Source organism: Pollicipes pollicipes, unplaced genomic scaffold (assembly GCF_011947565.3).
Source record: "Pollicipes pollicipes isolate AB1234 unplaced genomic scaffold, Ppol_2.1 Scaffold_4740;HRSCAF=5597_pilon_pilon_pilon, whole genome shotgun sequence".
Lineage (NCBI taxonomy): Eukaryota > Metazoa > Arthropoda > Thecostraca > Pollicipedomorpha > Pollicipedidae > Pollicipes > Pollicipes pollicipes.
Window position 1 is genome coordinate 7,375,432 of NW_023596545.1, and position 14,655 is coordinate 7,390,086.

General features: G+C 53.5%; 1 pseudogene; it reads right to left on the bottom strand.

Annotated features, from left to right (window-relative positions):
* Window positions 1-5,275: 5,275 nt before the first annotated feature.
* LOC119099189 (guanine nucleotide-binding protein G(o) subunit alpha-like) lies at window positions 5,276-14,129 on the bottom strand (annotated as a pseudogene).
* Between the last annotated feature and the right edge of the window lie 526 nt (window positions 14,130-14,655).

Sequence of the window (14,655 nt, forward strand, 5' to 3'; positions counted from 1 at the left end):
GCTCAGTAAATGATTGTCACATGTTTAACTGTCTTGAAGACACACAAATCCACGCCATCTATCGAACATAACTTTATCTCCCCGCTTTCTCAGGCAATTGTTAGATAAAAAGTAGGTTATAGGCGCCATATGACCAACGTAGTCGGTGCGCCCCAAAGCCCAAATCATCATCATAATCGATACGATTAAGCATCTGCCGCCTCGCGTGCCTCGCGTTTTATTAGTGGTCTTCAATTTGCTTTGGACCTGGGGTGAATTCTCATCCTCTTGGCGGGAAGCTAACTGTCGTGTCTCTCTTGAGGCCGGGAAGAGGTGGGCTAGATCCTTTGCATTATAGACCCATTTATCTTACGTCATTGCCCTGTAAGTTGATGGAGAAGATGGTTAACGTCCGTTTAACCTGGTTTTTGGAGCATCACGACATTTTTACCAGTGCAGTGTGGTTTTAGAAAGAACCGCAGCATAGTAGATTATCTTTTAGTTCTTGATACTGCGAGTCGGGATGGATTTAAAGCAAATGGACACACTGGCACTGCCTTCTTTGACATAGAGGGCGCCTATGATACCACATGGCGTCATGGTATTCGTTGTCAAGCTATATAGGTATGGTATGCGAGGCGATATGAGCACTTTTCTCGAAAGCTTTTTAGTTGACTGTTATTTCCGTGTCCGTGTTGGGAACGTGCTCTCTGAGAGGCACCATCAAGTTAATCGTTTGCCCCAAGGTGGTGTCCTGACCGTATCATTGTTCGCCGTTATGATAAACGACATCGGGGATGGCCTGCCACAGTCTGTAGGTCGGGCCCCATTTGTTGATGATTTTACCATTTGGACTAGCGCAGCAAGAGCTTAGTCGATGGAGCGGCATTTTCAGTTGGCTGTGGATCGTATCGAGAAGTGGGGCGCCATAAACGGGTTCTGGTTTTCTAGCAACAAAACTGTAGCTACGCATTTTTGTCGTAGTCGGCAATGCGGCAATATGTCTATCCGTCTGTGTGGCCAACGCATCTCAACGGGGCCCGTGGCTAGATACCTGGGGGTATACCTTGACCACCGACTAACGCATAAAGTCCATCTTAAAACGCCACGCGAAAGTTGCTTTAGATCTTTGAACATACTAAAATGCATTTGGCGCACCTAGTATGGGGGAGATAGAAGCACGCTTTTGTTACTGCATCGCTCAATCACGCGTTCTAAGCTGGACTACGCATGATTTATATATCACAGCGCGCGTGAGTCCACCAAACATGTCATTGAGACTGTCCATCATCCCGCTTCACGTATAACCACAGGGGCGTTCCGCGCATCATCCGCCGCGAGCCTCACGGTGGAATCATACCAGCCGCCGTTGTCATCGAGAAGGAAAGTGCTCTTTATGCGTTATGCACTTAAGATGCGACAGTTCCCCTCCCATCCGGCAAATAACGCCGTGTTTTCACGGACTGCTGTGCGTTGTTGTCGCAGTGCACCTCGGGTAGATGCTGTGCCCTTTGGCCTCCGAATTCAAGCCTTGCTGTGTGAAAGCGAAATTCCCATTCGAAGGTTGAAGCGGTTAGATCATCTGTCCACTCCCCCCTGGCGTATGACCTTGCTATCAGTAGATGCGTCTTCGACCGAATGAAGAAGAATTCCGTCTTGTCAGATATAATGAGGTGGAGGGCACCTGAGCGTATGACTTTATATGACTGTTACACACTTAGTTACACGGACGGATCTGAGACGTCTGGCGGTGTGGGCTGCGCGTCTGTGAGCGACGGCGTGATCCGGTCGTTTTCTTTGCCTCCATACGCGTTGGTGTTCACATCGAAGTAGGTAGCGATCACCAGGCGCTGTGTTTCATTGAAGTTAGTGACGAATCTTCATATCTGATTTTGACAGACTCTCTGAGCAGTGTTCGTGGTCTGAGGTCTTTTTATCCATCATTTCCCTCTTATACAGAATATTTTAGGACGTCTGACTCAATTGGATCGAGCCCGAAAGAAAGTCATGTTTTGTTGGATCCCCAGTCACATTGGAATCGCCGGCAACGAGGTGGCTGACGCGGCTGCAAGACGAGCTGCGCTGGCTTCATGTGAACGCTCTCATTCTATCCCTGCTAGAGATTTTTACCCTGCGATAAAAACCTTCCTGCAGAACGAGTGGCAGCGTTGATGGGATGGGACAAATGAAAATAAGCTCAGAGCAGTAAAACCCAAGCTGGGTCAGTGGTTATCATGTTCTCGCAAGGCCAGGCAAGAAGAGGTGGTGCTTTGCAGACTACGTATTGGGCACACGTGTGCAACTCAATGTTATCTGTTGCAAGGAGCCGAAGGACCTACCTGCTATCGATGTGGTGCTGTTCTCACCGTTCGTCATGTGCTCATATCGTGTCCGCGCCTCGTGGAAGAACGTCGACGTCACTTTGGACAGCGTAACATGCCCCTGACGCTCTGTGACATTTTAGGAGATAACTCGCGCTTTCTTGAATCTAAAAAGGTCTTTTTATTCCTTAAGCACACTGACCTCGGCACTCTTTTCACGGTTGTTAGTTCGGTAAAACAAAACTCGTTATGGGCGCCAAATGACCACTGCAGTCGGCGCGCCCGAAAACACAAATAAACAACAACAAAGCACGAGCCAGCACCGCGACATATTTTGTATAAGTCCGAGTGACACCCATTCAGACTTCAACCAGGGCCCTTCCAGGGCCGTGTAATTATGAAGAATGTCAAGGTGAAGGCCGTGTTATTAGAAGGGGAAGTGTTGCACTTGCATTGTCTTGTGTGTTCGAAGTCAGCAACGTCCGGGTGGGAATCACTACGGATCAGGCAGGGAGCGGAGCTAATTGGGGTGGGGGGGGGAGAGGTCCGGGTTACAATCATCCTGAGGTAATGATTGCTGGCTTGTGCGAGCGGGGTAAGCTACCACGTCCATTAGGATAGTCGTTCGCGATTTCGATGGTGGCTTGGTATGCCCTTTGAAGTTATTTGATGGCACAATACCGCACTCGCTGCGGGTTATTACTTTCGATGCGGGGCCGTTATTGCTGCCCGCCGACCGCCGCCTGGTGCCAGCTGCACCGCCGTAGCCTTGCGCCCTAGGGGGGATGCTAAGCTGGATGTCGGTGTTTTTGCGCCAAAAATACGCAATGGGGCTTATGGTGTCTAGGGATCAAGGCGCCGACGAAGGCCCTCTCTCAAGGCATTGCCTTGCCCTTTGGGAAATCCTGGACCCGTGCCTGCCTCATGAACCGAGGATGAGAACGTGTAGCGGACCGGGACACGCGAGCGAGGGCCCCCACGGGGCGGTCGTGTGAAGGGGACCCCACTCGAGGATACCCGACAGGAGCCGTGCAGGGAGCATCACCTGAAGACCTCGTATGGCACGTGTCTTGTCCTGTCTCGGTGCCTCCCGTCAGCACGTTCCGGTGTGGTGTGAGCTATGTGAAATGACGTGCTTTTCTGGCACTCTTATTTCATGATTTCTCTGGTGGTGTCTCGAGCAAATACTTTCTTGAGGAGACGGGCATCACGTGCTCCTTTCTTGTGTGCCTGCTCCTCTGCGCTGAGGTGGAGCTGAAACCCAGTACAGCTCATGCACGCTGCTTATCTGGGGTGCATATCGATATAAGCGCGGAATTATTACGCCACTGAACACAACCCACAAGGATGTTAAGCTATCAGCTACTTGGAAGCTGAAGTGAAAAGGCATGAAACAGGAAAACAATGGTGTCGTCTGACAAACATGTATCGTTTATACACCATATGAAAACCAAGAACAGCTGGAGAAAGCACGGCGCACGCGCTCGAAATAGATCGAACAAATAGGCGAGCATACCTCGCAGCCACCTGGCAGCTGCAAAAGTTCTGCGAGTCCAGCGTCACCCCGTGACGTGCTGGTTGGCACCATGTGCAGGTGTAGGCGCATCACACCGCGTGCGCGTGAACGTGCCGAGTGCGCACTTCTGCCAGACAATTGAAGCCGCTCGGTAGCACAACGTCACAGAGGACAATGATGATCTGTCGCTGACAATGTTTCTGCACTTTGCTTGTGTGAAGAATGTCATGGGCAGTTTTTTGCTTGTTTTTTTGTGCCCTGTTATCCCCGCAGCTTAGAGTCAGCAAAACCAAGCGTACAAAACCGATAAATAATGATCACGTTTTGAAAGGTGCACCAGCCATGACGCGATAACAGCAAGCACAGGTAGGTACTGATGGTAATTTGTTCTTAACGATTGCATGTAACAATCTATTCATATACTATAATACACACAAACAGCCACACAGAGTTTCTCCGACCACAAACTGCGCTTTCATCACTGGCGGGATTACTTACCTAATCCCGCGTCAACAGGCACAAAGCAATGTTCAAGGGAAGAGGCATTCTAAATTTCTTGCCATTCATTCCGGACTAGCTCTTTTGATCGGCTCTCTTGACACGTCAGTGCAGTATTCACGTGAATTTAGGAAGGCGACAGTGTTTGCAAACTGCAGATGGTTCGACAACAGCCAACCAGAACGCAGAACTAGTCTATTTGGCGTGCGCTTCTTCAGATAGCTGTAGGTATCAGCAGCGGATAACTCGCCCGAGGCTGGCGTGTGTTGTCAGTGAATCGATTTCTGCCCAAAAGGGGATTATTCACACGAAATCGGCGCGTCGGCGCGCGATCCGAACGCCATGGTGCCAGTGGCGCCACCAGACGGGGAGTGAGGTACCACCACCGGACGCCGGCAGCACCGCGGCGTCCGAACGGAGCACCGCCGGCCCAGCCGCATTTGTGCAGTGCCAGACGGAAGGGAGCCCTTCGAACTAACGCGGTGAATAACAAACAAGTCGGTTGAGCCGGTGGCTGCGTGCCAATTCAAATGGGTCCAAGGTAACAGTAATCTCTATCCTTGATAAAGAGATCAAGGTTTGTTCGACTGTCGTTGCGGCGCGGACTTGGTTGCCATCGTGCTGCCGCCTGGCGATGACCAGGCAGGACAATTTTTTGACAAACTCCACAGTACTTCCGAGTGGTTACGTTTTCAGCAAGCACGGCCCGCAAGTTTCGCTTGAGCCAGTCAGTCACACACACACACACCTACACACACAGTCATCAAGACATAAATAAATCAGCATGTAAGCACATTGGCATGACTAGTACCGGCACGCCAACACGTCCACCGCCAACCAAGCTTGAGTCCGAAGAGCTACGCCCGCAAACACTAGCGCCCCTGGCGGCGAGCCGCGCAGGGCGCTATTGCTCGAGAGTCCAGCAGATGGCGCGCTCGCTGGCGGCGTTAACGCAGCGGCCTCAGTAGAGACCGCAGCCGCGCAGGTTGTTGGCATGATGACGTCCGTGACGGCGTCGAAGACGAACTGGATGTTGGTCGTGTCCGTTGCGCAGGTCATATGGCAGTAGATCTCCTTGTTGGTCGACTTGTTCTTGGCTTCGAACTGCGCCTGGATGTAGGCGGCCGCCTCGCCGTACTCCTGCGCACCTGAGGGAACAGTGGCCGTACGTCTGAGCTCCTCGTCGGATAGCGATGCCAAGGAGAGAGAGATAGAGAGAGAGAGAGATGAGGAGAGAGAGAGAAGAGAGACGGAGAGAGAGAGAGAGAGAGAGAGAGAGAGAGAGAGAGAGAGAGAGACGAGAGAGAGAGAGAGATTACAGTATATATAATATATATAGCCTAAGTATATATATGATTATATATATTAGATAGATAGTCTATATATATGTATATATATATATTATATATTATTATATCTATCTCTCTCTCTCTCTCTCTCTCTCTCTCTCTCTCTCTCTCTCTCTCTCTCTCTCTCTCTCTCTCTCCTCTCTCTCTCTCTCTCTCTCTCTCTCTCTCTCTCTCTCTCTCTCTCTCTCTCTCTCTCTCTCTCTCTCTTCGTGCCTTGCCCGTCTAATCGTACCGTACGCCCGAGGCTTGACGTGGGCATGTCTCATGCACGGTCATGCCAGCCTTCGTATCACGTCACACACGTCCCTCGTACCCTCTCACACCTGGTCCCCTACCGCGTGAACGGAAACCCTTTGGCCCCCGTCACGCTCGGTATCAGAGCTCTAACACGTCGGTCCTCCATCTCATCTCGTCAGCCCCCATTACGCATGCGCACGCCGACCACACGCTCAAACGATTCCAAGTTCGGCCACGAAGGCCTGCCGCAGCTTCAACCCCTGCGCATGGAGCCGCTCTGAACATGCCGTTCCGAGAAAACGACACCGAGACGTCTCATCTCTGGAAGCTGCTCTCGTGGTATTCTGAAAAGCCATGCGCCGCAGAACTAACGAGGCAGTTCCGCCCGGAGGAGTCTCAGGTGGGCAGTGCCCTGGACGACACTCAGGGCGGGATACCCCGAGCGGGACGTCAGGGAAGGTACACACTGGCGGGATGCCCCGAGCCGGACGTCAGGGGCGGCACACACTGGCGGGATGCCCCGAGCCGCGCGTCAGGAAAGGTACACACCGGCGGGATACCCCAGCCGCGCGTCAGGGAATGTACACACCGGCGGGATACCCCGAGCCGGACGTCAGGGAATTCGGGAAGGAGGTCGGGGTGAGAACGCACTCACCGGGGGTATTCAGGAAAACAAATGGCGAGCGGCGATTTCTTGATCTTTTCCTCGAACAAGTCCTTTTTGTTGAGGAAAAGAATGATAGACGTATCGGTGAACCACTTGTTGTTGCAAATGGAGTCGAACAGCTTCAGGCTCTCTTGCATTCGATTCTGCAACGCGAACCAAACGTTAATCGCATGATTTGTGGTATCCTACATGCTATTTCTATAAGCATGGGCAAACTTCCCACGACCTGTGATTTCCACTTTCTGACTTACACAAAGTTGCTGCTAAGGGGAAGGTCCCCGGCAATTCAAATTTTAAGCTAATGCTTGCGGAAGAAATCAAACCCCGCCCATGGCCTCGCTCATGCCATCACAGCCACAGCAAAACAGCAATCACCTAGTCCTTGGTCCTTTCTAATGCAGCGGAACGGCAGCACAATGGCTGCGGTTGACCGGGCCGCATCCACTCAACGCGCTCCCTTCCTCGTGCAGCACCTGCTCACCGTGCTATCGTCCCCTAAGCACTACCTGCTCACCGTGACCTCGTCCTTGTGCAGGATCTGCTCACCGTGCTCTCGTCCTCGTGCAGCACCTGGTCGTACTCGGACATGGCCACGCAGAAGATGATGGCCGTCACGTCTTCGAAGCAATGGATCCACTTCTTCCGCTCGGACCGCTGACCGCCCACGTCGAACAGTCTGCCGGCGTCAGCGCAGGCCGGTCAAGCACCCGCCAGAGAGCGGCGACTCCGCCTCCGGTGACGAGCGGCGGCGACGGCGGCAAACATCCGGCGCGCCGCTTCGCGCCGACGCGGCGTGAGATGCTGGCAGCGACGGTCTGAAAGCGCCATCGCGTCCTGCTCGGATCTTTTACCAGGCCCTCCTGGACGAGTACGCAGTGCCTTGGTAATACGCATCGGTTCCTTGACGGAGCGAAGTTCATTTGGTGGCGGGAACTGAAGGCTAAATTTAGTTCACACATTTCAATGGGACGGAAATACCCAGATGCAGGCTGATCCACTCTGTCAAACAACGCCCTTGCACACATCCGCGCAAAGAGCGTACGGGTGCGTAGCCCTCAGTACTCCTCAGTACGGGTGCGTAACCCTCAGTGCTCTTCAGTACGGGTGCGTAACCCTCAGTACTCATCAGTACGGGTGCATAACAACGAGCTGGATCTTCACGCGATTGCTGATCACATACCCGCAGCGTTCCCGTATAGATTACGCATGCGGCGGATCATACCACAGCCATCAGAACGGTACCATGGCAATCGCGTGCCTTCTGGAAAACAGAGCTTTGGAACAAGCCGCATCAGAAAGAGTCATCCGATGCAAGAGATCCGCGGCAGGGTGCTAGGTGCCGACAGAGTGTCGACCACTGGGTTCTCGGCAGGAAGAAGAAAGAACGACCATAAACTTGAGTAGGGGAACAGGACCGGCCAGGGAGGTGGAAGTGACAGCATGTTCTCCGTACGACGCAGCCAAAGTGGTGCAAGCGGTCAGCGGTTCCTTGTTAAAATACATTGCGGCGCAATGCATGCAGAGCAATTCCGTGTACACGAGCTGAGACCGTGCTCATCCCGGGTTTCCTGTCTGGATGCGTCTTTGCGGGCGCGGCACTTCTTTACGTAGTACCCGGGCGGTGTATGGCGTCTCTGCTTATCAGGACTAAATATGGCTCCTGCCTACGTCGTTATCCGGTTCGTAAAAGATACCGCTGCACGTCAGCTCCAGATTTGGTCTCAGCAGTGCTCAGCGCCCCAGGGCCCGTTAACCGAAAGAGATATCTACATCCACTGAAAACGATGGTCGTATGTAAAGAAGGAGGCGTTTTAACACCATGCATCTTACTCCATTCAGCTCGGGAAGTTGCCGTAGTCAGACAGTGTAATGATTAAAATTCAACCACCGGTGGGGAGTTAGACCAGGCAAATAATAATCAGCTACCAACACCGATACTTCGCCACATATGTGATGTGCAAACGGTAACCGCTGCGCATAAAGCCGGTGGGCGAGGTAAGCCTGTGGACCATGCCTGTTTCAAACAAACGCCGACGCGCCGACCTGTGACCGTTCCGCCCGCATGACCAAAACCTGCGTCCCCCGGCGGTGCATGCGGTGGCAGGATAGCAAACCTGCGTCCCTCGGCGTTGCGTGCGGTGGCCAGGACAGCAAACCTGCGTCCCCGGCGGTGCGTGCGGTGGCAGGACAGCAAACCTGCGTCCCTCGGCGGTGCGGTGCGGTGGCAGGGCAGCAAACCTGCGTCCCTCGGCGGTGCGTGCGGTGGCAGACAGCAAACCTGCGTCCCTCGGCGGTGCATGCGGTGGCAGGATAGCAAACCTGCGTCCCTCGGCGGTGCGTGCGGTGGCAGGATAGCAAACCTTGCGTCCCTCGGCGGTGCGTGCGGTGGCAGGACAGCAAACCTGCGTCCCTCGGCGGTGCGTGAGGTGGCGGGACAGCAAACCTGCGTCCCTCGGCGGTGCATGCGGTGGCAGGATAGCAAACCTGCGTCCCTCGGCGGTGCGTGCGGTGGCAGGGCAGCAAGCCTGTGTCCCTCGGTGGTGCGTGCGGTGGCAGGGCAGCAAGCCTGTGTCCCTCGGTGGTGCGTGCGGTGGCAGGACAGCAAGCCTGTGTCCCTCGGCGGTGCGTGCGGTGGCAGGACAGCAAACCTTCGTCCCCCGGCGGTGCGTGCGGTGGCAGGACAGCAAGCCTGTGTCCCTCGGCGGTGCGTGCGGTGGCAGGACGGCGCTCCCTCACATACCGAACCGCTTGTCTCCTGAACCAGTTACCGGCGGATTCAAGGCGACTGGATCCCACAAGTTTTAAGCTAGCACGCTGAAAAGTCACCCTTTGTGTAATAGGGCTGTCTGATACTGTTTGTGCACGCATGTGAATTATATTTTTCCCTTATTCTTTTCCGTTGTTTTTGACGTGCTCTACTATCTCTCTGATCAATGCCGCTTCAAAGCCAATGTGGGGAGGAGTTAATGTGGAGTGTCGGCTGGGTCAAATACCCTCCGAACTCTTGCGCCGGAGGTCGAAGAGCACTACTCAGCATGACGGAACTCTGTGCGATCTACGAATGCACTTGTGCATGCATGCACATTATACCCATGGGTGTATTTCAGAGCCCATGGGAATAAGGATTGCGCTGTGCCATCCTGGCATAACAGAATATGACATGTTCCGCATGATTACCATGGTGAACAACGAGCTGTATCTTCCGATCACTAGGTGACGTTCAGTTCCAGACAATGACAAAGCTTCGAAAAACACGTTGCCGTGACAACCACGCTGATTGCCCGCAATTTGCATGAATGACATTCCGAAAAGACCAGTCGTAACATGGCGTGGTCCACGAATTCGTGACGTGTCATTCATCCCTCGCAACCCAAAATAGCACAGCCATCCGTCCACGGCACGTCCGGCTGTTGCAAAGGCCCGGAGGGGCCGCCGCGAGTCTCGACTTGAGGGCACAGCGCAGCAGCAGCACACCGGGGACAGCGGTTAGTTAGTTAGTACGCACAATTCCGAGCACTGCGTCATGGTCACTTGCTCGTATCAATAACGGAATCCGGGTTCCGTGCACCATGAAAGAAAATCAAATCATCCTGGACTTAAACAACACCTTTAAGAATGCATATTTAATATATTGGACCCCAATACACCCTCCAACAAGATCAAAACCCCTCTACTGTCCCTGGAGCCCGGGCACGGTCACGGTCCTGGACAGGAATCCGGTGGCACCTCTGCTCATGAATCAGGGGCGCAACCACTGGAGAGCTGGAGAAACAGGTCCTCCACTTATCACGAAAGGGGATTCTGGCCCCTTCAATTTTGTCCGTAGGATGCACAATTTTTCACGGTCTGCCATTTAGGATGCCATTGTCAGGTTAGGGTGTCCCCCCCCCCAGATTGCATTTCAGTTTGACCTCTCTAATAACGATTTGCCCCACCACAAACTCAGACACATGGTTACACCCACGGCATATGTTATGTTGGAGAGGAGACTTTGATCAAGCGTAACCGAAGCAAAGCGCCGATCCCCTAGCTAGGGGGTCGGAGCACTCCGCTTTCGGTTGGGGATCACGTGTCCAGAACGTTTCCAATCCAGTACTGAAGTCCCGCAAGGCAGCATTCTAAGCGTTCCGCTTTTTGCTAGTGTGGCCATTGACATCAGTGACGTTTTACCTACAGCGTGGATCGTCATCGTCCGTGGACGATATTGCTCAGAATAGTCTTAACAAACCAGCGGCATGGAGTAGGTAGAATTGCATTGTGTTACGTCCAAAAATACGTGTTGTACGCATTTTTGCAACAGAAGACGAGCGTGCGACGATCCTCACTCAGAACTCTGCGGTCGACTGGTGGCATATCTTAACAACGTGAAGTTTCTTGGCCCGTCCTCGATCGATAGTTTTGCGTATGCTTGCCATTCAAGCGGCTTCGCCCAGCGCTGTTTTAAAGCCATCCCGATATGAAAATGATTTTCAAGAATGACATGGCTCTGATACCTTCATTTTGATGCCCCGATTACAGAGCGGTGGTCGCATAAACTGAATACAGGCGGGCCATGAAATGGTCTTTGAAGCCGTGGCGACCGAAAATACAACAATCCCCATGGTCCATCATCATCAATCATCATCATCATCATCGAGATGGGGCCGGACGACGTCACGTTAACTTCTGATGTGGTTGAAAATCATGTAGAATTTTTCATAACTTAAGCGTTAAAGCCGGACACCGTTGGCTTTCTCTTATGACCCGTTATTTGTTTCGAGTCTCTGGCTCAATCAGGGCGCAACTGACGCTCCTTTTGTGACCGTAGTGTTCAACCAAGCGTAACCGGGAGAAGGATTGGGCTCGTCCAGCGTAGCCAGGGCGTTACCAAGGGGTAAAGTTGTAGAGAATGGTCAGTTTTCCATTGAGCGTAACGTAGGGTAACCGTGTAACGTTCGTGTGCTTACGCCCAATCCACGAACGCAGCCCAGGGACCTTTCTAAAGAAGATCTGGAGATTCCTTCCGATGTGAGATTATGTTTCGTTTCATGTAAGAGACACAGTTCATAACACACACGAACGTAAACATCCTGCCTGCTTGAACGTAGCACTTCCCTGCGGACAAAACGAGCGTCATCTTTCCATCTGGGTGAGCTGTCATTCCACAAGTGGACAAACGTCAAGCGACCCCTCCGGCCTCACGGGTGGCAGCTCTCTCCTGGAACAGCAGTGCCCTCTCTCGACGGACGCGAGCAGGCGCTTCCTGCGGCCTCGGCACACGTTTCCTCCGGAGGTGGCCGGGAGTTCCCTCGGATGCGCGGTGCGGGACTGCCAGATTACCCGATCGTTTTCGTCTTTGTAAGAGCTACAGCGGTAATGGTGCCAGTAGTGGGAGCGCGCTGATAACGAGGAGAGACGGGGGGGGGGGGGGGGGGCGCCTGGATGCAAGAATGGGTCGATCCGTTGCCTGATGGATGCAAACAACGGGGAAGGGCTATACTACTTGGAAATGTATACTGCTGATGGAATGCCGCGTGTGTTACTATCCGCACGCATTTCTTGTCATTTCTTCCACGGCAAAAAGTACCAATTCGCGATAACCAGTAACGACTCCACACATTTCAATGCAGAGTCGTGATCGGGAAATTATGAACGGAAACTTGAAGATGCATTAAAGCAAAATTTCCTGATAATTATCTCCCGATGGCGTTTTCCCCGTCACTTGCGAAACTCTTTCAAGGTCAGGCGGTGCCTTGCAACAACATTTGAGACTTTGATCACTAAAATAGTCCCACTAATCACAGTACAAAAACACAGGGCCAAGACACCCCCAGGCTGCTACGCAATACGAATGTGCTGGAATAAAGACCGCGTTTTCCCACATCCGAACACTGGGCCCAATGTATTTTCATGGAGCGCCGCGATTAGGGGCGGCTCGCAGCTCAGCGCCAATAAACTTACGCAGCATGGTGCATTTGCATTCCCCGCCAGGCCGCAGTGGAAGGAGCACCGCCGACGGAATGTGGGCAGCCATGGGTCCCTGACACCGTCCCAGCCGAATACCAGCGGGTGGCTCGTGGCTTTCGTACCCAGGACATAATGCGTCACGCGATGGTCCATGGTCACGCCGGACCAGCCCCGACCGAAAACGGCCGGATGGTCCACAGTCCCGGAAGGCGGACGCCCGCCCAGCACCGCCAGGGACTCGGCGGTCCGGTCTTCCATTAGCCCGGGCCGTAACGACCGCACGCTGTCCGTCCTCCGGGAGAGAAAAAACACGGCTCATCGCCGCCGCGGGCTAGCGAAGGACACGGCCCGCCGGGCGTTGTCTGGCCCGGTCTCGAGTCTCGCTGGAGGGGGTCTACGGGAGGCTGGCCGGTTACGTAAGATGAAGGCGGCTGCCCAATCAAGCAAGCCTGAAATTTCGTATGACCGCGTGCGACCCACATTGTGCCTCCTCCGCCTCAAGGGACCAGTGTTGAGCCTTGAAGTGGTATGAGCTTTGCAGGTGCGCAGTGAGAGGAATCGTGCAAGAGAGCAGACCTCATGGACAAGGCAGACGGCGCCTGCGAGAGTACGTCACTCAAGTGGTGAAGGAAAAGAAGTCTGCCGTGGCCCTGCTTTACTACGTACTTAAAGTTGAGGTTTTTGAAGGAGAAGTGTACTTCGACGATGCCAGTCGTTTTGACCCGGGTTCGCAGGATGTCTTGCACAGTTGGCTGGTAGTCCTTGGCTCCCAGGCGCGCCAGGTCATCCAGGAAACTGGAAACAACGGACACAGTGCAGTGAGCAGGAAACAACACAGTGCAGTGACCACATCGGTCGTGTATAGGATGATGGGTTGCACGGCCCCGAAAGGGATCTATCAACATTACCTATCTATCAACATTGTGGTGGTCGCTGCCAAAGTATGTCCAAGCTGAAGGTCGCGTCAGTGGCCGAGCTCGAGTATGACACCAGTCCCGTGACGTCAGTCGGTACGGGCACGCCACTCGACGGGCCAACGTCCAGCGTCCACATCATACCTGCTCCTCAGACATGGGTCGGAGCTCGTGACGCACGCCGCCCGGTAACGTGATTCGGTGAAGTCTTCCATCACAGCCCCATATTGCAGAGTTCAGGGATAGCTGATCGTAACTGACATGACAGTTGAGAGACCAGCTCGGGCATCGTTTTTACCACGGAAGCACTGCGGGCCGTTTGCACCGCGGATGCGCATCACAGATTGTGTGACGCTAAGCCAAACCATTCTGTAACCAGACTGATGCAACGTCACGGGGAGGTACCCCTGTTCAACTATTAATGGGGGATTGCGTCGAATTAACACAAAAAACACACACGCACACAACAAGGATATGCTTTGGTGAGCACATGCAGCCTAGACGCCGCAGGCATGCCGTCTGCTCTCACTATTTGGCTGAGTCGTTCAGCTGGTACTCGTTGGACCTGCCGAAGCACTCCTGCACGCCGCCGTCCAGCCAGAGCCGGTTCATGGCCGCCAGCAGCTCGTCACTGAACGGCTCCGTGTCCTCCATCCGGGAGATGACGTCCATCACCATCTTGGCGTCCGGCTGGGGGCGTCGGACAGGCGCGATGCCGAGGACGGACACCAAACGGACACGCCGACGCCTCGACATCTTGCACTCATAACGCACGGCCTGCTTCCGTTAAGCCGTGTTTCTGTTGTGTGTGCAGCAAACGTTCTCGTTTTCTATTAATTATACTTCAGCAACGGTGTCGAACAGCCCGTATCGGCATTACGCAGAACTTAACCCGACATCAACCGGACTCCTCAACGGCGCACCATTGACCGGACGGGGGCAGATTTGACCCCCCACTGATCTCAAAAACGGCTGGGCCGAATTCAGAAATTCAAATTGCAATGAAAGTGCCGTGGTATGCAGTCTCAGGCCACACAACAAACTTAGGTTTAGGTGCGCATTAAGGTCACAGGTCAAGAAAAGATATTAGAATGATACTTTGGAACATCTGACCGACCCACAACGTACTTCATTTAGAACGTATCTTGTGGTGTGAAATCACAGCGCCCTGATCAAACGTGCTGAAAAGGAAGACGTTCTAGGCTGCGTGCGCCGTACTAGGTCTGTA